The sequence below is a fragment of the Musa acuminata genome, chromosome BXJ2-9 (genome assembly GCF_036884655.1).
Source record: "Musa acuminata AAA Group cultivar baxijiao chromosome BXJ2-9, Cavendish_Baxijiao_AAA, whole genome shotgun sequence".
Classification (NCBI taxonomy): domain Eukaryota; kingdom Viridiplantae; phylum Streptophyta; class Magnoliopsida; order Zingiberales; family Musaceae; genus Musa; species Musa acuminata.
This window is the reverse complement of record NC_088346.1, coordinates 28,716,434-28,739,852: the sequence shown is the minus strand read 5'-3', so window position 1 is coordinate 28,739,852 and position 23,419 is coordinate 28,716,434.

Below are 23,419 nucleotides of genomic sequence, written 5' to 3'. Positions count from 1 at the left end.
CAAGACTTATAGTTTTAGCAAACGATTCACAAAGAGATTCATTCGTGGAACCAAATATAATATCATCAACATAAATCTGAACAATGAGAAAATTATTTTTAAAATTTTTGATGAATAATGTAGTATCAACCTTGCCTTTTGTGAAATTATTTTCAATAAGAAAAGAACTAAGTCTCTCATACCAAACCCTCAGGGCTTGTTTTAAACCATAGAGAGCTTTAGTTAATCTAAACACATGATTAGGGAGGCTATTATTTTAAAATCCAGGAGGTTGTTCAACATAGACTTCTTCGGAAATAAAGCCATTAAGAAAAGGACTTTTAACAACCATTTGAAATAACTTAAAATTATTACTACTAGCGTAGGCAAGGAGCATCCTTTTGGCTTCTAATCGAGCCACAGGAGCGAAGGTTTCTTCGTAATCGATACCTTCTTCTTGGTTGAAACCTTTGGCCACTAATCTAGCCTTGTTTCTAACCATGATACCATTTTCATCTTGCTTATTTCTAAAGACCCATTTAGAACCAATAACTAAATGGTCATTTGGCCTAGGAACAAGATTCCACACCTCATTTCTCTCAAATTGATTCAATTCATCTTGCATTGTGATAATCCATGAATAATCTTTTATGGTTTCGTCAATACATTTGGGTTCAATTTGAGAGAGAAAAGCGGTGTTCGCATAAAAATTTTTAAGAGAAGATCATGTTTGAACCCCCTTTGATGTGTCTCCTAAGATTAGCTCCTTATGATGAGCATCTACATACTTCTAATCCTTGGGTAAGGATGTTTCAAAAGTAGATGCATCCAAGTTGCTAGTTGGAGACGGGGTTTCATTTAAATTTAAGGAATCAAAATTAACATCATCATCAAAATCATTTTTCTTGATTTCGGAAATCTCATTGAAAACAACATTAATGGATTCTTCAATAATTAAGGTTCTTTTATTGAAGATACGAAAAGCTTTAGAAACCGAAGAATAACCAAGAAAGATTCCTTCATCGGATTTAGCATCAAATTTTCCTAAGTTATCCTTTTCATTCAAGATAAAACACTTACACCCAAAGACTTTAAAATATGAAACGTTGGGTTTTTTGTTGTTCCATAACTCATAAGGAGTTTTGGTGAGTAAGGGTCTTACCAGAACTTTATTCAAAATATAGCATGCGGTGTTTACAGCTTCGGCCCAAAAATATTTGGGTAGGCTATGTTCATTCAACATGGTTCTTGCCATTTCTTGTAAATTTCGATTTTTTCTTTCTACTACTCCATTTTGTTGAGGATTTCTTCGAGTAGAGAAATTATGGTTGTATCCATTGAGTTCACAAAATTCTTGAAAATCATGGTTTCGAAATTCTCCACCGTGATCACTTCTAATTGACGAAATCATAGACCCCTTCTCATTTTGAACAAGTTTACAAAACTTGGTAAAATATCTAAAGCATTCATTTTTCTGTTTTAAGAAGTAAGTCCATGTATATCTGCTATAGTCATCTACAATGACGAAGGCGTATTTGCTACCTCCTAGACTTAATGTAGAGATTGGTCCGAACAAGTCCATATGGATCAATTGTAAGGGCCTAGAGGTGCTTATTTGATTCTTAGATTTGAAACTACCCTTAATTTGTTTACCTAATTGGCAAGCATTACATACATTATCTTTGATGAACTTGATATGAGGAATTCCTCTTACAAGTTCTTTAGATGATATTTGAGTGATTAGTTTCATGCTTGCATGACCTAATCTTCTATGCTATAGCCAAGCATCCTCATTCAAAACTGAAAAACACATTTCATTACACAAATCATTGATGTCAATAGTGTATACGTTATTTTATTTTAATGCAATCATAGACATGTTTTTGTGTGGTTTTTCAATGATGCAAGCATTAGATTCGAATCTGACAATGTATCCTTTATCACATAATTGACTAATGCTCAAGAGGTTATGTTTTAAACCATTAACTAACAAAACATCTTCAATAAAGAAGTTAGATTTGTTACCTATGGTTCCTTTGCCAATGATTTTACCTTTGTTGTTGTCTCCGAAGGTGACATAGCCTTTGTCTATGCTAGTGAGCTTAGAGAATTGAGATGGATCTCCGGTCATATGCATTGAGCATCCACTATCAAGGTACCATCTCTTGCTCATAGCTTGCGATGGTATAGGTTTCTACAAGAAAAGATGATTTTTATGAACCCATTTGCTTTTGGGTGCCTCAAAAATAGATCTATATTGTTTATCATATTGCATAGAATTTGTCATGGTTCCTTTAGGAACCCAAATTAATTTATTCGGACTAATTTTCTTGAATGGACAATAATGCGTTTTGTGTCCAAGTTTGCAACAAAAGTTGCATTTGCGTTGATGTCGAACATGTAACATGGGGCCTTTTATGAAGTTGGTTGAATTTTGCTGAGGACTTCTCACAAATCCAATTCCACTTCTTTTGGGAACGTGACCCTTGTTTGCAAGGATCATGTTCAATGACTTGCTACCAACCTCGAATTTCTTCAAGGTGTCCATAAGTAGCAAGTTTTCTTTTAGAGAGTTTCTAAATCATGGCATTTTATGCATGAGCCTAAACTATCATGATATTCAGCTTTTAACTTATCAAAATTACAAGTAAGACTGTCATGCTCCATTTTTAGCAATTTTTATTTTCTACTAATAATCTTGCATTCATCAAATAAGTCATGGAAGGCATTTAATAATTCATCAAATGATAAATCTGCATCTATTAAATTCGTTACCTCCTCTCCGATGGCCATTAAGGCATAGTGAGCAACTTGCTCGGTGTTGGACTCCTCTTCTTCTGACACGCTCGAGTCATCCCACGTTGCTTTGAGCGCCTTTTTCTTTGATGTTCTCTTTTTGGCTTGGGGACAATCACTCTTGTAGTGTCCCGGCTTTTTGCACTCATAACAAATAACTTGGTTCTTCTTGGGTTCAAGTTAATTTTTTACGTCATTCTTAAACTTGTTTCTTTTAATTAATTTTTAAAATTTTTTTGTTAGAAGTGCCAAGTCATCGTCATAGTCCTCACCACATGAGTTTTCTCTCAAGTGGTCTTCTGAAGTTTTAAGTGCCATATCCTTGCTATTCTTTGGAAGGATGTCTTCTTGCTCTTCATGAGCTTCGCAAGTCATCTCGTAGGTCATTAATGACCCGATTAGTTCTTAAAGAGGGAAGTTGCTCAGATCTTTCACTTCTTGAATAGCAGTGACTTTAGGATCCCAACTCTTCGGAAGGGATCTTAGAATCTTATTTACGAGCTCAAAATCCGAAAAACTTTTTCTGAGTCCTTTTAGACCGTTGACGACATTCGTGAAATGGGTAAAAATGTCGCCAATGGTCTCCCTCTGTTTTATCCAGAAAGGTTCGAAAGAATGTAATAGAAGATTGATTTTTGACTCTTTCACTCTACTTGTGCCTCGTGAGTCACTTCGAGTGTGTGCCAAATATCAAATGCGGTTTCACAAGTAGAAACACGGTTAAATTTGTTTTTATCAAGTGCACAAAATAAGGCATTCATAGCCTTTGCATTAAGAGTGAAAGCCTTCTTCTCCAATTCATTCCAATCGATCATTGGAAGAGAAGACTTCAAAAATCCATTTTCCACAAGATTCCAAAGTTCAAAATCCATAGAAATAAGAAAGATCCTCATTCGGGTCTTCCAATAGGTGTAGTCCATCCCATTAAACATGGGTGGACGTGTAATAGAATGACGCTCTTGGTTTCCGACGTATGCCATCTCTCTTGGGTTTTAATCCATTAGAGAGTTAACCCCACTCTGATACAAATTGTTAGGATCAAGAGCACTAAGAGGGGGGGGTGAATTAGTGCAGCGGAAAACCTTCTGCAATTATAATCGAAAACTGCGTTCGTTCGATAGAAGTGATTTTGGTAAGAAAGCAGATTTGTAAATCACTTCAACTTGAGATAAGGTGAGATGCAGTTAAAGCAAAGATATAAAGGTAGTTTGCAGTTATAATGGAAATCAGAACGTAAGCGCAAACTGAAATATGACGTTCGTATGATAAAACTGATTTGCGTCTTAAACCCCGATTCGGAAAGCACTAAACTTTGAAACATGATCGTAAAGACACAGAAGGCAGTAAGCTATTGAGGAGGTTTGCAGTAAAGATAAGATGCTCAAAGTAAATGTAAACCGAGATTTAGAGTGGTTCGGTCAATCTTGACCTACTCCACTTTTGGCTTCCTCCACCGACGAGGTCACCGACGTCAACTAGAGGCCTTCCTTCAATAGGCGAATGCCAACCACCCTTTTACAATTTCACTCCTTTTGACAGGCTTAGGAGACAACCCTTACAGAATTATCTCTCCTCTCTTTACAACTCAGAACTTGGAAGAAAAGAGGGAGAAGAACTTTTGGCCTTTACAACAATTTTGAGCTCTAAGAATCATAGAAAAAGATCAAGATTTCGGTGTAAGTTCATACCCTTTCAGTGCTGAATGGGTGGGGTATTTATAGGCCCCAACCCAGTTCAAATTTGGAGCTCAAAACTGTCAATTCCCGGAATTTCGGGATCAGGCGGTTGCACCTCCTGACTGAGGCGGTTGCACCGCCTGGCAGAGCTCGAAGACTGAGCCTCTGGGCGGTGCTACCTCCTATCAGGGGCGGTTGAACCTCCTGCCAGAGCTCGAAGACTGAGCTCAGGCGGTTGCACCTCCCGATTGAGGCGGTTGCATCGCCTAGTCTCGCTCGGAGACTGAGCCCAAGCGGTGCCACCACCTGGCTGGAGCGGTTGCACCTCCCAGTCTCGCTCGGAGACTGAGCCCAAGTGGTGCAACCTCCTGCCTTGGGCGGTTCAACCGCCTAGCAGAAATCAGGTTCCGAATGGGTTGATCCATTCGGCCCAATTTGGGTTTTTCAAGGGCCCAATTGCCCCAATATTAAGTTAATGGGATCACCTCCCATTTCCAACTTAATCATTGTGCTAACTACGATATTCCCTAAGACATTTACTGCAACTTGCTCCGGTGCGTCAATTGCTTCTTCCGGCGAGCTTCCAGCGAACTTCCGTCGATCATCCGATAAACCCTCGGTGATGCTCCCACGGACTTCCGGCAAACTCCTGGACTTACGACGATTCACTTGGCGAGTTCGGACAAGCTTCTTTGGCAAGCTTATGGACTTCTCGGATTTGTTCCCATAGAACCTCCGACGACTGTCCGAACTTCCGTCGAACTCTCGAACTCCCAACGTGATCATTGTCTTGACTCCGGTGCAACACCTGCTGCATGTCTTACTTTCTTCGTAGTTAATCCTGCACACTTATCTCAACATATAGATTAGATAACAAATCATAATTGACTTCATCATCAAAATCCGAGATATAACAAAGAGAAGAAAAGAAGAATAAGAAGAGAGAGAAGAGGGAGAGGAAAGAGAGATAGCAGCAGCAGCTAGGGCTGCAGCACCTCTGTTTCGTGTAGGAAACAGAGGAGTTCATGTGTGGGGCGTCAGGGAGGAGAAAGAAAGAAGAGGAGAAGAAGAGAAGCAGAAGAAGAAAAGAGGAGATGGCTGCGGAAAGGGCTGCAGCGAGGAGCTGTGGGGCGTTGGGGAGGAGAAAGGAAAAGAGGAGAAGAAGAAAAGAAGAAGAAGAGGGAAAAGAAGAGAGGAGGAAGAAGAGGGAGAAGAGAAGAATAGAAGAATAAAAAAAAAAGAGGGAAGTGGGAGAGGAGCGAGAGGTGGCACAGCTAGGGCTGTAGCACATCTGTTTCCTGTAGGCGGAAACATAGGAGACAAGGTGTGGGGCATTGGGGAGGAGAAGAAGAAGAAGAGGAAAAAGAAGAAGAGAAAAAGATAAAAAAAGAAGGATGGCTGCGGCATGGGCTGCAGTGAGCAGGTGTGGGGTGTCGGGTAGGAGAAGGGAAGAAGAGGAGAAGAAGAAGGAGAAGAAGAAGAAGAAGAGGAAGAGAAGAAGTAGAAGCGGGTGAAGAGGCGGCACCTCTATTTCCTGTAGGAGGACACAAAGGAGAGGAGGTGCTGTTCGTCGGGGAGAAGAAGGGGAGGAAGGAGAAGAAGAGAAGAAGAAGAAAGGAAGGAGAAGGGAAAGAAGTAGCTGCGGCTGCGGCTGTGGCAACTGCAGCTATGGAAGGGAAAGAGAAAGAGGAAGGAAGAAGTGTAACACCCCTCATTTCCGAATGTTCGTATGAACTGTTGGTGATAATGTAAGCATCTATTTTAATTGACAAAAGAAATAGAGCATGAATCAGAGGTAATTTATTTTTAAGATTTGGGAGATCTGTTCAAAAAAAAAAAAAAAAAAAAAAAGAAAGAATCTGAGGACCTATATGTAAACCCTAAGGACCTAATCGTGAATATGATAAAAACAAGGACTAAACTGCAAAATGCACCAAATGACAAATTCCACCGCTTAAGCCTCTCTGCCTTCGTTGTTAAGGAAGCAGAGGAGGCAGCTCGTGGGTGATCAGGGAAAGAAAAGAAGAAGAAGAAGAAGAAGAAGAAGAAGGAGAAGAGAAAGAAAATTTGGGGCTTTTAGGGTTTTTGCTTTAATCTTGTTACTTCGGGTCAAAATTTACAAAGGCAAGTGTTCTAACCCCAATCCTACATAAGTATTTGACTCTGTTTTTATGTTGATTCAAAATAAATTGGAAGATTTTTATTTAGAAACTGATATGTTCCTCCTTGGACATAGAACTATGGATTCTGAAAGTTTTCGGTAAACTGACCCCTAAGCACTGTCTCGGCCCTAAGTTTTAGTACAGAATGAGAATTCAGGCAGGAACTATTTTTGTTTGAAATTAGACTCGTATGTCTTTCTTTTGACACCAATTTTGTAGATTTTGGACACCGAATACTTACCCAAAAATTTGGTTCAAAAGAGCCTATAGACGCTGTAAAACAGAGTTCAAGATTTCTGACCTTTCGAAACTAAAACGCCTATAACTCCCTGTTGAAAATTCTGATTTGCACCAAACTGATTTTATTTGAAACTAGACTTGAAATCCTCTCTTTTGACATATAATTTGAAAATTTTGGAGTTCAATTGCTCACCCTATCGTCTGTTGAATCCGATCCTATAAAGTCTGCAAACCAGTGATTGTGATTTTGACCTTATGTTACCAAATCAGAGATAACTCTGTGTTGGGAGCCCTGTTTCATATGAAATCTGTTCCATCCGAATATAGACTGATATATGGTTCAACCATAGCCTTCTTATGGGTATTGGAGCATATTTGTTATTCTGAAATATTTGTTTGATGTGCCACTGGAATTCTGCCCGAAATCGAGCTTTGGTCGATTTCGCGTATTCTGTTCCATTTCCTTTGGATACTTGAATTCGCCTAACCCTCTTATTGGAATTGAGCTGGTTATGATTGCTTGGAATCCCTGTACACTCTTGCTTTCAATTCTTTCCCTAAAATGAATATTTTGTGAGAGATTTGTTCCTTGCATCACATTGTTTTTAAAAAGGCACATGTACGTTTGGTTGTTCCGCGTGTGCTTCCGTTATATGCTGCAATTTGTTGAAACTGCCTTCTTGTACTCTGGTGTGTGGGATTGTCTGGACCTTTGCCAGAAATGGTAAAGGGTATGCGCTGATTTGCCCGCTATGTGGGGTCCCGCTATGTGGGATATTCTGGTATGCACTTATTTGCCCGCTATGTGGGGTCCCGCTATGTGGGATATTGCTTAGAGCCTGCGATGCTCTGCCGGCCCCCTTTGACTTCACCTAGACGTGGGTGGATGGAGCTCCCAGACGTGGGAGACTTTTGTCAGGTGGTCATTCAGAAATGGATGAATCACATTCTGACTGAGATCCCACTACACCCTCTATATGTTTGATATGACATCCAGAGTCTTGGTGAGTTATTTCTGTTCCTGCTCTGGATAAGTATGATATGATTGCAACGTCAAGGACGACGTTTGAGCTTCTGTACGACATATGAGTTTGATATGCTCTGAAATGTTTCCTTCACTATTGAGTTTGCTTCGTAATGTTCCATATGTCGTTGATGTGTTTTGGAACATTTTATATGCCATTGATAAGCTCCGATATGTTTCCTTTGTTTCTGATATGCTCCAATTACTCTATGCCCCATCTGTCAGGAACCAAATGTGTATGATTAAAAGGACAATTGTGATTCTGCTCCTAATGATATTATGTCTACGAAATCGTATATTCTGCTTTGTGTTTTGAAACTGTATCTCTTTGGAAATTGTACTGTTTTGATATGGATATGTTAGTCACTTGCTGAGCTCTTTATGCTCACCCCGTTTGTTGATAAATTTTTCAGGATAGCGTAATTCTTGCTTAAATGTTAAGAATGGGCTGAGGCAGCGGAAAGTTTAGAAGACGTTGGGCGGAACTTTTGTTAGCATATATGTAGTTGTGTATAAGCTACCTTGCATCTAATGAAATGTGACTATGAATCTAAACCTGTGGATTTTGTGTAAGTTAAAGGATCCCTCATGTATAGGGTTTTGGAATGTTAAATTAAATTTGTGTAATGATATGAACTTATGGTAAATCGATGATTGTGGTGACTGCATAGATTTCCCCACTTGTGGATTTATATTGTGGTTTTTATTTTGATGAGTCGAGTTCAGATTGTATGAATTATCGAGTGATGTGTGCTATGTTTATGAATTGCACAGGGATATGAATTGGTAGATTATAGAAGTGAAATTTTTGATATGAATGTTTTCTTAGTGACCTCAAATGTGTGTTTGGATCCTGGGTTAGTTATGATGAAAAATTTTTAATATCATGGATATTTTTGGGGCGTGACAGTTGGTGTAATATCCCATTAGTCCCACATCGGAAGTGGGGAATGTGTATGATTAGCTTATAAGGGCCTGATGAGTGTACTACGTAACCTCCCGCTTAGGCATTTTGGTCCGCCGTTGAGGACCAAAATGGAGTTATTGGCCAGTTAGCTCATCAGACCCGGGTCGTGACATTTGGTATCAGAGCCGACCTAGCATTAGGGCAGGGTGAGATAGCTGCAGTAGGAAAGGGCTACCCATGGATGGAGTCAGAGAACTCATCATGGCGTGGAGCCACCACTGAGTTAAACCTCACATGCACTATGCTAGGGTTCGATCTGGGTTATGTCAGGCCTTGACGAGGACGTCAAGCAAATTGGGTTGGGGATAGTGTAATATCCCATTAGTCCCACATCGGAAGTGGGGAATGTGTATGATTAGCTTATAAGGGCCTGATGAGTGTACTACGTAACCTCCCGCTTAGGCATTTTGGTCCGCCGTTGAGGACCAAAATGGAGTTATTGGCCAGTTAGCTCATCAGACCCGGGTCGTGACAAGAAGGGAAGGCGAGGAAGAAGAGAAGGGGAAGAAGGGGCTGCGGCTGCGGTGATGGCAGCTGCAGTTGGAAGAGAAGAAGGAGAGGAAGACGAGTAGGGGAGGAACAAGAGGCTACGACCGTGGCTGAGGCTACGACTGCAGCAGTGTAGCTGGGAAAGAAGAGAAGGAAAGGAAGAAGAAGAGAAAGGAAAAGGGAAGAAGAGAGGAAGAGGAGAAGGAGAGGAAACAGAGCAGGGGAGGAAGAAGAGGCTGCGGCTGTGGTGGCTGCGGCCGTGGCTGTGACTGCGGCTATGGCTGCGATGTTGGTTGTGGTAGCTGTGACAGCGGTGGTGGCTATAGCAGCTACTTTTAGGAAAGAGAAAGAAAGGAAAGGGGAAAAAAAAAAGAGGTTGTGGCCGTGATTGCGGCTGCGGTGGTGGCGGCTGCATTTGCGGCAGTTGTGTTTAGGAAAGAAAAAATAGGAACGAGAGAAGGGAGGAAGGAAGTAGTGCAGTGGAAGGAGCTACGGTTTTGACAGCAGCTGCGGTCGTGGCTACGACTATGGTAGTGGCAACGGCTATGGCTGCGACAGCTGTGTTTGAAAAAGAAAATGAAGGAATGAGAGTAACAGAGAGCAGGTGACTATGCCTCTATATTCTGCACGAGCTGTAGTTGTGGAGGAAAAAGAAAAGACATATGTAGAAAATGAAACAGGGAGAGGACATGGAGGAAAAGTAGAAGGATTTGGGCTGACACCTTCTTTGGATCTTCGGATCAAAATCTGTGAAAGGCAAGTGTTCCGATCCTTCCTATTGCAAGCTTTATAATCTTTCCTATTGCAAGTGTCCTAACCTTTCCTTACTACAATTTTGCTTTGAATATGAGGAACTTTGAATTGTTCTAGCCTTGCATTTGATATATCTCCCGTTTAGACGTAACGATTCGAATCTGTGCAACTTTTGAGATTCTGACCTTTCTACTCTGTTAGGGTTATAACTTCATGTATTGACATCTGATTTGGACAAAACTTATTTGATCAGAATATACACTCATAAACCTTTCTTTTGATAGCTTATTTTAAGAATTCAGAGTAAGTTTGCTTGCCCAAACTTCTGTTTCAAATGAGCCTATAGATTCTGTAAAATATGGAACATAATTTCTAACCTTTTGATACTGAACTGCCTATAAGTCCCTATTGGAAACGTTGATTTATTCAAAGCTTATTTCATTGGAAACTAGACTCGTAGATCTTTCTTTGATACCTAGATTGAAAGATTTAGAGTCCAAATGTCTACCCAATTTTCTATTGAATCTGACCCTGTGAATTCTGTAAAATTGAGATTTATTCTTTGATCTTGGGTTACTATATCTATTGTAACTCTTTATTGGAAACTTCGATTCATACGAGACTTATTTTTTCTGAAAATAAATTGAAATATCTTTCCACAATAGCTTTCTTGAGTATATTGGAGCACAATTGATAGTTTGAATCATTTGTTTAATGAGCCTCTCGAATTCTGTCAGAAATCGAGCTTTGGTTGATTTCACATATTCTGGTTTCATTCCTTTGGAAATTGATTTCATTTAACTTTCTTGTTCAATTGAGCTTTATATTACTACATAGAATTCTTGTATGCTCTTTTCTATAAAATTATTTGCATTCTTGAAAACTATTATGTAACGTTTAAGCTATATCGTATTGACTCATATAGGCACACGTATATCCCATTGTTCCACATTTGCTTTCGATATGTGCCTATTCCAATTTCCTTCCTTTGGACATTGAATTCATCTAACCTTCTTATTTTAATTGAGTTATATGTGATTGCTTAGAATCCTTGTATGCCCTTGCTTTCATTTTCTTCGTATTGACTCGTAAAGGCATATATATGTTTTTTTGTATGCACTATGCTTGTGAAAGATTATTTATTACTTCGTATTGACTCGTAAAGGCACATATATGTTTTTTTGTTCCGCATGTACTTCCGATATGTGCTATTTATTGTTCAGACTATCCTTTTGTACGCTAGTGTTTGTGGGATATTGTGAACCTTCACCATAAATGGTGAAGGGAGTTATGCATAAAGCCTGTGATGCTCTGCCGGCCCATATGACTTCACTCAAACGTGGGTGGATGGAGCTCCCAAATGTGGGAGAGCTCCTAGACATTAGAGACTTATGTTTGGTGGTCATTCAGAAATGTATGGACCATATTATGTTTAGAATCCCACTTCACCATCTATTTGTTTGATATGAAATTCAGAGCCGACCTAGCACTTGGGCAGGGTGAGAGGGCTCGAGTAGGAAAGGGCTACCCATGGATGGAGTCGAGAACTCATCATGGCGTGGAGCCACCACTGAGTTAAACCTCACATGCACTATGCTAGAGTACGACGTTTGAGCTTCTATTTCGTATTTGTTCTTTGATATGTTCTGAAATGCTTCTTATGCTTCCGAAATATTTCCATATGCCATTGATATGTTCTGAAGCATTTCATTCACCATTGATATGTTCCGAATTGTTTCATATGCCATTGATATCCAAAATGCTCCTTACGTCTTTGTTATGCCTTGAAATTACCATATATCATCGATATGCTCCTTATGCCAATGATATGCTCCAATTATCTTTCCTCAATTATATGAACAAAACGTGCTTCGAACGAAATGACATCGTAATTCTGCATTCATGATATCCAAAATGCTCCTTACGTCTTTGTTATGCCTTGAAATTACCATATGTCATCGATATGCTCCTTATGCTAATGATATGCTCCAATTACCTTTTATCGATTGTATGAACAAAACGTGCTTCGAACGATATGACATTGTAATTCTGCATTCAAACAAAACATGCTACTATTTCATCTTGTATCTCTACTTTGTATTTTGATACCTTATTTATTTGAAACCTATCGTCTTTGCTATGGATATGTTAGTTACTTGCTGAGCTTTATATGCTCACCCCGTTGATATATAAATTTTTCATGATAGCTTATCGCTCGCAAAAATATGTAGTTTGGGTTGAGGCATTGCGAAGCTAGAAGATTTTGGGGCAAATCTTTCGTACTTAATATGTTGATGTTGTATAAGATCCTTTTGTGTGTATCAATGACATATCTAGATTGATGTATCTTGTAGATATTTGAAAAATACCTCTCATGTTATGATTTTTGGAATGTTAAGTTAAAATTATGTAATAAATGATACAAACATGTGGTACATGTTGGTTTTGTAAGTGTATAGATTCTCACAACTATGGATTTATGATGTGGTTATGGTTTATTTATGTTGCCTTTGGATTTTAAGAATTATCTAGTGATATGATGTATGATTATAAACTGCACAGGTTTTGTGAATTGTGGATTGTAGAGGTGAATGACTTGAATGTTTTTCTTAGTGACCTCAAATGTGTGATTGGATCCTGGATTGTTTGTTGAATTATAATATTATCAATTTTGAGTTAGGTTCACACCTCCTGAATGAAAATTAAATTCGGGGGGGAGGGGGGGATGTAACATCCCCCATTTTGAAAATTTTAGTAAAAGGTTTGTTTGTAAAAATAAGGATTATTTAATAATTATTTTATATTAAATAATATTATATTAAAAGTTTATGGCTAGGGACCTAAGAGTAAATATTAGAAGTTTGATATAATTTATGAAAGATTTAGATTTAAGAAAAAAAAAAATAGTGGACATGTGTCACTAGCTAACCTAAGGTTGATGCCACTTATCTTTGCTCTAAAGATGACACCTAGCCCCTTTCATGCATGCATGACACCTTGCAACTTTTGCATTAGCCAAAACCCAAATAATTAGATGAAAGGTTAAAGAAAACAAACCTGAAGAGTTGCAGCCAACGTGGGTTTGAGAAAAGAAGAAGAAGAAGAAGAAGAGCTTGAGGTTTTTAATCAATTTTCTCACATTTGGGATTCAAATAATTTTAAGGCAAGTGTTCTAACCCCATCCCACATTAACCTTAATCTCTGTTTCCATTTTTATCCTACAAAATTTGAAAAATTTCAACTGAGAACCAGACCTTCTTTCGTTTTGATATAAAGCGATGAATCTGTAATTTTTTGGTAATCTGACCTCTATGCAATGTTTCAGTCATAACATTTTTTAATAAACTCTGATTTAGACGAGACCTATTCCATTTGAAAGTAGACAAAAAAATCTTTATTTTGATATGAAGATCGAATGATTTGGAGTTTAAATGCCTACTAAGACTTCTGTTTAAATTAACCCTACATATTCTTTAAAATAGGGACCAAAATTTCTAACCTCTTGTTGCTTAACTATTTATAACTTTCTGCTGTGAACTCAGATTCAAAAAAAGTATGATTTATTCGAAGCTAGACTAGAAATTCTTTCTGAATATACCTGATTTGAAATTTTTGGAGTACAATTGCAAGCTAAAACATCTACTTTCATCGACCCTATGGAATCAGTAAAATAGAGCTAATATTTTCAGACCTTTCGCTACAAAATTATCTATAACTCCATGTTGTAAATTCCAATTCTTGTTAAACTTATTTGTCTAAAACTAGATTGACAAAGCTTTCTAATGACACCTATTTTGTATAAATTGGAATGTTCCTATCAAATTCTGCCAGAATCGAGCTTTGGTCGATTTCAGCTTTCCTTGTTTCTTCTCTTTGGAAATTGATTTCGGCAAAAAATCTTACTTCAGTTAAGCTTTACATTATTACCTTAAATTCCTGTATACTTTTGTCCTTTATTTATTTGTACATCTGCAGCTTTCATCTAAAGATCATGTTTGCAACGTAATGATTGGGCGCATGCATCCCATTGTTCCACATTTGCTTTCGATATGTGCCTCCTCCAGTTTCATTTTATTGGACATTGAATACACCTAACTTTCTTATTTCAATTGAGCTATATGTGATTTTTTGAAATCATTGTATGCTCTTGCTTTTCTTTTCTTACAAATCTGAATACATTTATGAAAGATTATGTCTGTATAGTATTGACTCGAAAGGCATATGTACATTTCGTTGTTCCACATGTGCTTCTGATATGTCCCAATTCATTATTCACAATACCCTTTTATACTCTGGTGTTTGTGGGATTATTTAGACCTTTGCCAGAAATGGTAAAGGGTATGTGCTTAGAGCCCACGATGCTCTAGATTATGTTTGGTGGTCATTCAGAAATGGATGGACCATATTATGTTTGGAATCCCACTTCACCTTCTATCTGTTTGCTATGAAATTCAGAGCTGACCTAGCACTTGGGCAAGGTGAGAGGGCTCGAGTAGGAAAGGGCTACCCGTGGATGGAGTCGAGAACTCATCACGGCGTGGAGCCACCACTGAGTTAAACCTCACATGCACAATGCTAGAGTATGACGTTTGAGCTTCTATTTCGTATTTGTTCTTTGATATATTCTTAAATGCTTCTTATGCTTCCAAAATATTTCCATATGCCATTGATACGTTCTAAAGCATTTCATTCACCATTTATATGTTCCAAACTGTTTCATATGCCATTGATATCCAAAATGCTCCTTACGTCTTTGTTGTGCCTTGAAATTACCATATGTCATCGATATGCTCCTTATGCCAATGATATAATCCAATAATCTTTCCTCGATTGTATGAACAAAATGTTAGGATCGAGAGCACTAAGAGGGGGGGGGGGTGAATTAGTGCAGCGGAAATCGTATAATAAATTTAAAACCAAAAGCTGCGTTTGTTCAAAAACTATTATGATGCAAAAGCAAATTCTCAGTTTGTATCTAAGTGCAGTTTGCGTCTAAGCGCAGATTGCGTCTAAGCGCAGTTTTGCGTCTAAGCGCAGATTGCATCTAAGCGCAGTTTTGCGTCAAAGCGCAGTTTTGCGTCTAAGCGCAGTTTTGCGTCAAAGCGCAGTTTTGCGTCTAAACTCAGATTTACGTCTAAATGCAGATTTACGTCTAAACGCAGATTTACGTCTAAACGCAGTTTTACGTCTAAACGTAGTTTTACGTCTAAACGCAGATTTACGTCTAAACGCAGTATTACGTCTAAACGTAGTATTACGTCTAAACGCAGTATTACGTCTAAACGCAGTTTTACGTCTAAACGCAGATTTACGTCTAAACGCAGTTAGACGCAGATTTACGTCTAAACTTTGAAACTTGTTTGTATACTCGCAGAAGGCAGTATGTAGTTGAAACCAAGACGTAAACGTGAACTGAAATCTGATGATTGAGCGAAGAAAGCCGATTTACGTCTGAATGCAGTTTTACGTCTAAATGTTGAAACTCGTTTGTAAAATCGTAGAGGACAGATTGCAATTATTAATAGGATTAAAATGTAAGCGTAAACTGCAAGGAAGCCCGATCGTAAAAGCACGGAAAACAGATTTGCAGAATCAAACGTAAACGTAAACTGTAATGTATGAAAATACGAGTTTACGTCTGAATGCAGAATTGGAAGAACAGCACTTAGAACTTGTTCGTGAAAGCGCAGAGAGCAGTAGTGACGAGGGAGGTTTGCAGTAATGATAAAGTGCTCGAAAATAAACGCAAACCAGAGATTTAGAGTGGTTCGGTCAGCCTTGACCTACTCCACTTTTGGCTTCCTCCACCGATGAGGTTGCCGACGTCAACTAGGTGCCTTCCTTCAATGGGCGAAGGCCAAACTTCCCTCTTACAGTTTCTCTCCTTTTGACAGGCTTAGGAGACAACCTTTACAGACCTTTCTCTCCTCACTTTACAGTTGAAAACTTGAAGAACAGAAGGAGGAGACTCAAGGGCTTTACAACACTTTTGAGCTCTTTAGAATCACAGAAAAGATCACAATTTCGGTATAGGTCTGTGTCTTTTCAGTGCTGAATGGGTGGCGTATTTATAGGCCCCAACCCAATTCAAAATTCGAGCTTAAAACGATCAAATCGATCAAATCCCAGAATTCTGGGATCAGGCGGTTGCACCTCTCGACTGGAGAGGTGGCACCGCCTGGCAGAGCTCGAAGACTGAGCTCTGCCGATTGCTTCTTCTCTGCCAGAGCTCGAAGACTGAGCTCAATGGTTGCATCACCTGGCAGAGCTCGAAGACTGAGCTTGGTGGTTGCATCACCTGGCAGAGCTCGAAATCTGAGCTTGGTGGTTGCATCACTTGGCAGAGCTCCAAACTGAGCTCAAGCTGATGCACCATTCTGCCAGAGCTCGAAGACTGAGCTTGGTGAATGCATCACCTGGCAAAGCTCGAGACTGAGCTCAGGCTGATGCACCACTCTGCCAAAGCTCGAAGACTGAGCTTGGTGGTTGCATCGCCTGGCAGAGCTCGGAACTTGAGCTCTGGCGGTGCAACCTCTTGGCTGGAGCGGTTGCACCTCCCAGCCTTGCAACCCTGGCGGTTGCACCTCCTGGCTGGGGCGGTTGCACCTCCCAGCCCCACAGCCCAGGCGGTTGCACCTCCTGGCTGGGGCGGTTGCACCTCTCAACCCCACAGCCCAGGCGGTTGCACCTCCTGGCTGGGGCGGTTGCACCTCCTGGTGCAATCAGGGTCCGAATGGTTCACTCCATTCGACCCACTTTGAATCTTTTCAGGGGCCCAATTGCCCCAAGATTAAGCTAATGGGATCACCTCCCATTTTCCTGCTTAATCATCGTGCTAACTACGATTATCTCTAAGACAACTTCTGCAGCTTGCTCCGATGCGTCAATCGCTTCTTCCGGCGAGTTTCCGGCCAGCTTCCGTCGATCAACCGATAACCCTCGGTGATCCTTCTGCGGACATCCGGCATACTCCTGGACTTTGCGACGATCCACTTGGCGAGTTCCGACGAGCTTCGCTTGGCAAGCTTCTGGACTTCTCGGATCTGTTCTCTCTGAACCTCCGACGACCGTCCGAACTTCCGTCGAACTCTCGAACTCCCAACGTGATCATGATCTTGACTCCGGCGCAACTCCTGCTGCTTGTCTTAATCTCATCGTAGTTAATCCTGCACACTTATCTCAACACATAGATTAGATAACAAATGACAATTGACTTCATCATCAAAATCCGAGATTCAACAATCTCCCCCTTTTTGATGATGACAATCAATTGATAAAGGAGTTATCCTTAACTCCCCCTATCTATATGCCATAGTTGAGATAAGTCAACCTTGAATTCAAGACCTAAGAATTCAAGTGACGTATTGATAAGTTAGATCAGTTAAACTTATCAATACTTCCATCATGATGCCTATCATGATGTATCTCTTCAAGAATTATGTCAAGGCATGACATACATCATCAAGTTTGTATGATAGTGTTTGTAACCAATCATCATGTAATCATATAAAGCTACGAAGGACTTTTTACATGATGCTTACATTTGAGATTTTCTAGTAAGTTTGCATTTTCTTCACAATATCAAATCAAGATATGATGCAAACTATAGTACATGTTCACATATCTCTTGGTGATGCAAGGATGGCATAACATTGTTTATAGCATCACTCAAGTATTTGCAACTATGGCATAACATTGTTCACATATCTCTTCAAGAATTATGTCAAGGCATGACATACATCATCAAGTTTGTATGATAGTGTTTGTAACCAATCATCATGTAATCATATAAAGCTACGAAGGACTTTTTACATGATGCTTACATTTGAGATTTTCTAGTAAGTTTGCATTTTCTTCACAATATCAAATCAAGATATGATGCAAACTATAGTACATGTTCACATATCTCTTGGTGATGCAAGGATGGCATAACATTGTTTATAGCATCACTCAAGTATTTGCAACTATGACATGGATATGATTATGGCAGTTCAGCTATGACATAGTGTTTATCAATTCATATTTTTCTCCCCCTTTGTCATCAACAAAAAGCATGATAGCATTATCGAGCATATAAAGGAAGTCATGACACATATATCTCTTTATTGTTTTTGCTTTGACGGAGGAAAGTCATTTTCCAACGAGTTTTCATAAGAGTGTACGGGAACATCCCATTTTTAGCATACAACCCGAAAAATGAACTTCTTACATGCATTTGGTTAAAAATATTTGTCACATAATTTGCAACATGTTATTTGATCAAGCGTTGTCAAGGCATGTAATAGTAATAGCATTCGAATAATTTTGATGTAGTAACACAATTATTTCAAGTGCAGCAATATATCATATTGCATAGCAGGATTTTTATTTCAGCAAGTGTAGCATTGCATCACATGGTAAGATATCAGCTCGTATGATGCAAATTTTTGTTTGATACATGGCATGATAGCAATCATATCAGCAATAGCTACCATATCAATGTCATACTGCTGACTTATCAACTTACGTTGGTATGTTGCTTCATATTTTCAAGGCATAGGCTTTTAAACCTTTTTAGTTTCAGTGTAAAAACCGAGATAAACAATAAGAGATGTTTGCAAATATGCTTACACAGACAAAGATAACCATATCAGGGTAACATATGTACAGCATATCAGGTAACCATAAAGACAAAGTCCTTCATGAATAACATAAGGAGTTTACAACATGTCATATCAAAAACATCAGATGTTTATACAAGCTTATTCATGAGGTGGAAGATTAAAGTGCCTAAATAAAGAGTCAAATTGTCGATGGATTTGTTGTAGCTCGGTTAGGATTTGATCTTGTCGAAGTTCAAGCCGTTCTTGTCGTTGCTCAAATCGGTCCATCCGAATCCCGATATCTTCGATGGATGATGTGTGAGTTTGCTCAACCGGATGTGTTTCCTCAAAGGGACAGATTAGAGGAGAGTGGGTACTCCTAAAGACTGGGGTTTCCGGCTCTGGTTCAGGTTCAGGTTCAGGGGGATTAGTTCTTCTAGGCATTCTTACCCAGTTACCGTTTCTATAGTGACATCTTAGTCGGTGAAGTAGATTTTTGTTTATTATGCTGTATCTATCTGATTTCATTACTTCTTCTTCTAGTGGTATTTGAATGTCGTAAGCTTTCATTATTCTAGTAATAATTCCACCATATGGGAGCATCATATCTTTTGCAGATAATTCCAACATGTTTTGTTGGATCAGATAGCCAAGACAAATGTCACGTTCTTTCATAATTAGGTACATAATTCCTAATTCCAATTGACTCACTTCATCATGATGGTATTGCTTAGGAAGAATTATACTAGTCATGATATGATGAAGTATCTTAGTGTTAAAGGGCATTAGATGTTCACAACTTTTAGAAATAGATTCTATGTTAGGATTGGCAAGGATTGTTCCTAAGGCGTTAACGTAAGATGTTCCAATAGTATTTTCATCCCATGATCCTTTAAAGTAAAGTCCTATGCTTTTCATGGGAATACCTATTATATCACAAATGAATCTATCAGTGATTGAAATGTGTTGTCCTAATAGATAGGTTGATATCCTTTCTTCATCATCTTTTTGCATATTGTTATAAAACAATCTAACTAGTCTAGGATAAATGGGTTCGTTGATCTGCAAAATGGGAAGTAGATTTAGGTTTGCAAACCAATGGATAGTCTCTACATTTCTTAGTTCATTCAGATCTACATATTTTCCCTTATTGATGCTTCTTAGTTCGAAGGAGAGAAATTTTTCAGCATGGTTTTTGGAATCAAAAAGAGAGAGATCAAACTCTTCTACTACTCTCCTCTTTCCCTTGTCCCTTGAGGATCTTCTAGATCCCATTACTACTGCTGTTTTAGAGGGATGATGATGAGCTAAAGTAAGTGAAGAACAAAACAGAATTTTAAGAGCTTCTTAGAGAGTACCTTTGTGAAATCTTCAAGAGAAGGAAGGATTCTTGATGTTTTGCTCCGAAATGGGAGGTATTTGGAAGGCTTTAGAGGAGTGAAGTGGGAGTGGAGGAGTCTTGGAAGAGTAGAGGAGGGAATGGGGGTGAGTTGGGGTCGGTTCCTTAGCCGGCCCTAGCGTGATTTTAAGGGGGCAGAGCTGCTGGCGGTTGCACCTCTGGCTGGAGCGGTGCAACCTCTGGCAACCCGTGAAGGCTGGAGGTGCAACCGCCAGCTGGAGAGGTGCCACCGCCTGCAGCAGGTGAGCATTTTAGGAGCCTTTGCCTTGAGGAGAGTTTCAGAGCAATTGATGTTTGTTACATGATTTCGTATGAATTTTTATTTAAGGAAGAAGCTCTTTGTAAGATAGATCTTTTAAGGTGCATACGAATGTTTGTTTGGTGTCCCTTTTATGACATGTTTAGTTTCTACAAGAATTAATTTGTAGATGAACAGGTTTTGAAGATCAGGGGTATGTGAATTTGGATATCATATGTTTCTAATTGTATCGTATTTGTGATTTCATAGCTTCCACTTGTTACTTAAGCGTTGCGAGTTCCTTTTTGATTTTATGACCATTGAGAGTCAAGGAGCAGAACATTATTTCTTGCTCCGGCCTAGACTTTTAATGTTTTTATAGGAACGGATGATTTTTAGGAACCCATTTGCTTTTGGGTGCCTCATAAACAGATCTATATTTTCTATCATGTTGCATAGAGTTTATCATGGTTCCTTTAGGAACCCAAATTAATTTGTTTGGACTTATTTTCTTGAATGGACAACAATGTGTCTTGTGTCCAGATTTGCAACAAAAGTTGCACTTGGTTTGGTGTTGAACGTGTAAGATGGGGCCTTTTACAAAGGTAGTTGGATTTCGGTGAGGACTCCTCACAAATCCAATCCCACTTCTTTTGGGAGCATGACCCTTGTTTGTAAGGATCATGTTTAATGACTTGCTACCAACCTCGAATTTCTTCAAGGTGTCCTTAAGCAGCAAGTTTTCTTTTTGTATAGTTTCTAAATCATGACATTTGATACATGAGTTTAAACTATCATGATGTTCGACTTTTAACTTATCAAACTCACAAGTAAGATTATCATGTACTCTTTTTAGCAACTTGTATTTTCTATTTATAACTTTGCATTCATCAAATAAATCATGGAAGGCATTTAATAATTCATCGAAAGATAAATCAGCATCTAATAAATCCGTTACCTCCTCTTCGATGGCCATAAAGGCGTAATGAGCAACTTGCTCGGTGTTGGATTCTTCTTCCTCAGATGCGCTCGAATCATCCCATGTTGCTTGGAGCGCCTTCTTCTTTGTTGTTCTTTTCTTGACTTGGGGACAATCACTTTTGTAATGTCCCGGCTTTTTACACTCGTAGCAGATTACTTGGTCCTTCTTTGATTCAAGTTTATTTTTCACATCGTTTTTAAACTTGTTTCTTTTGAAGAATTTCTTAAACTTTCTTGTCAAAAGTGCCAGGTCATCGTCACAATCCTCATCACTTGAGATTTCTCTCAAGTGGTATTCAGAAGTTTTAAGTGCCATATCCTTCCTGTTCTTTGGAAGGATGTCTTCTTGCTCTTCATGAGCTTTGCAGGTCATTTCGTAGGTCATTAATGACCCGATTAGTTCTTCAAGAGGGAAATTTTGCAGATCTTTTGCCTCTTGAATGGCGGTGACTTTAGGATCCCAACTCTTAGGAAGGGATCTTAGTATCTTATTCACAAGCTCAAAATCCGAAAAGCTCTTTCCGAGACCTTTTAAACCGTTGACGACATCCGTGAAACGGGTAAACATGTCGCCAATGGTTTCACTCGGTTTCATTCGAAAAAGTTCAAAAGAATGCAGCAACAGATTGATTTTTGACTCTTTCACTCTACTTGTGCCCTCGTGGGTCACTTCAAGTGTGTGCCAAATATCAAAAGCAGTTTCGCAAGTTGAAACACGATTAAATTCGTTTTTATCTAGTGCGCAAAATAAGGCATTCATAGCCTTTGCATTAAGAGCGAAAGCCTTCTTTTCCAAATCGTTCCAATCGATCATTGGAAGAGAAGATTTTGAAAATCCATTTTCAACAAGGTTCCATAGTTCAAAATCCATAGAAATAAGAAAGATCCTCATTCGGGTCTTCCAGTAAGTGTAGTCCGTTCCACTGAACATGGGTGGACGTGTAATCGAATGCCCCTCTTGGTTTCCGGCGTATGCCATCTCTCTTGGGTTTTAATCCTTTAGAGAGTTAACCGAGCTCTGATACCAATTGTTAGGATCGAGAGCACTAAGAGGGGGGGGGGGTGAATTAGTGCAGCGGAAATCGTATAATAAATTTAAAACCAAAAGCTGCGTTTGTTCAAAAACTATTATGATGCAAAAGCAAATTCTCAGTTTGTATCTAAGTGCAGTTTGCGTCTAAGCGCAGATTGCGTCTAAGCGCAGTTTTGCGTCTAAGCGCAGATTGCGTCTAAGCGCAGTTTTGCGTCTAAGCGCAGTTTTACGTCAAAGCGCAGTTTTGCGTCTAAACTCAGATTTACGTCTAAATGCAGATTTACGTCTAAACGCAGATTTACGTCTAAACGCAGTTTTACGTCTAAACGTAGTTTTACGTCTAAACGCAGATTTACGTCTAAACGCAGTATTACGTCTAAACGCAGTATTACGTCTAAACGCAGTATTACGTCTAAACGCAGTTTTACGTCTAAACGCAGATTTACGTCTAAACGCAGTTAGACGCAGATTTACGTCTAAACTTTGAAACTTGTTTGTATACTCGCAGAAGGCAGTATGCAGTTGAAACCAAGACGTAAACGTGAACTGAAATCTGATGATTGAGCGAAGAAAGCCGATTTACGTCTGAATGCAGTTTTACGTCTAAATGTTGAAACTCGTTTGTAAAATCGTAGAGGACAGATTGCAATTATTAATAGGATTAAAATGTAAGCGTAAACTGCAAGGAAGCCCGTTCGTAAAAGCACGGAAAACAGATTTGCAGAATCAAACGTAAACGTAAACTGTAATGTATGAAAATACGAGTTTACGTCTGAATGCAGAATTGGAAGAACAGCACTTAGAACTTGTTCGTGAAAGCGCAGAGAGCAGTAGTGACGAGGGAGGTTTGCAGTAATGATAAAGTGCTCGAAAATAAACGCAAACCAGAGATTTAGAGTGGTTCGGTCAGCCTTGACCTACTCCACTTTTGGCTTCCTCCACCGATGAGGTTGCCGACGTCAACTAGGTGCCTTCCTTCAATGGGCGAAGGCCAAACTTCCCTCTTACAGTTTCTCTCCTTTTGACAGGCTTAGGAGACAACCTTTACAGACCTTTCTCTCCTCACTTTACAGTTGAAAACTTGAAGAACAGAAGGAGGA